The sequence below is a fragment of the Schistocerca piceifrons genome, unplaced genomic scaffold, assembly GCF_021461385.2.
Source record: "Schistocerca piceifrons isolate TAMUIC-IGC-003096 unplaced genomic scaffold, iqSchPice1.1 HiC_scaffold_1074, whole genome shotgun sequence".
Lineage (NCBI taxonomy): Eukaryota > Metazoa > Arthropoda > Insecta > Orthoptera > Acrididae > Schistocerca > Schistocerca piceifrons.
In genome coordinates, this window is record NW_025726879.1 from 30,001 (window position 1) to 31,185 (window position 1,185).

The following is a 1,185-nucleotide window of genomic DNA, read 5'->3' on the forward strand; positions in this document are numbered from 1 at the left end:
TGCAATACCGCCATCTATGCGCATCGGACAACACTACGTCCGCACCACAAAACATACCGCCATCTGTAGGTCTCCCGCAACATGACCTCCTCCAACGACGATACCGCCATCTATGCGACGCCAAGCCGATTAAGACAGCGATGGCGCCACAGTGCCCGCCTTTCGACGCCACCCACAAAGCCTGCAGCCTCTGTCGACCATAGCACCCAATCTCCAGTGGCTCTGCCGCACGAAGCCGTGGACCGGCAATGACTCCACCCGCACCCGTTCGTGCACCACCCCAACCGCCACACGCGCACCTCCAGCGGATGAACGGCGGAAGTTTCCCGCACTCGTAAAGTGCAATCCACCCCTATAACTTGCGTTTCATGAAGAGTTATTTCCAATATGCGACATTCCCGCTGTCCCTATACATGAGCCGCGACCTGTACCACTTACGAGCGAGAGACGCGATCGCGTTGCTCACTGTACGGCGTCCGATACCGAGCCATCAGCATGTCGGTCCCCATGCGCGTTGCACTCGCACTCGCAGTCGCAAAAACGTGGGGCAAATATATTACGCGGAAGAGCTATAACAGACCGAGCCCCACTGCATGGGGGGAGTCTTTGTCACTAATGTACACAGATGGAACATTTTGGACTGGAACCAGATTACCCGTACACACGGCGCTGATTAGTAATCAATGCAGAGCCATCAAACTACAGCAAATATACACAACTGTCCGTATACATGCTGAAAGAGTCTGCCCACAATGGGAACCACACGTCAGCCAGACACTCTGATCACGCACCACTCTCTGCTTCTAACAGGCGCACATACAATATGTAAGCACCAGCATGGAACAACATCCAGTGCATCTTCTCCGCCACATTACACAATCCACACTATCACAACCAGACCAGGAGGTCCATGCGGAAAATACAATATCCCAGCCTTTCGACATCCACCATTGCGCAGACCAGGCACCAACACCCACACATGTCCTATACAACGGTGCACCCAACATCACAATAGTACCTCCTGTCACAGCGCACAAACAATGACATGAGTCAAAGACACAGGTCTCACACAAGCATAGAATTGGAGCGCCGCCTCTAATAAGCCAAAGGTGCATCCTGACGTGACAAATCTGATCATGTCACAAGCATTCACTTACTATAATCACTATCAACGAACCTGCCGCC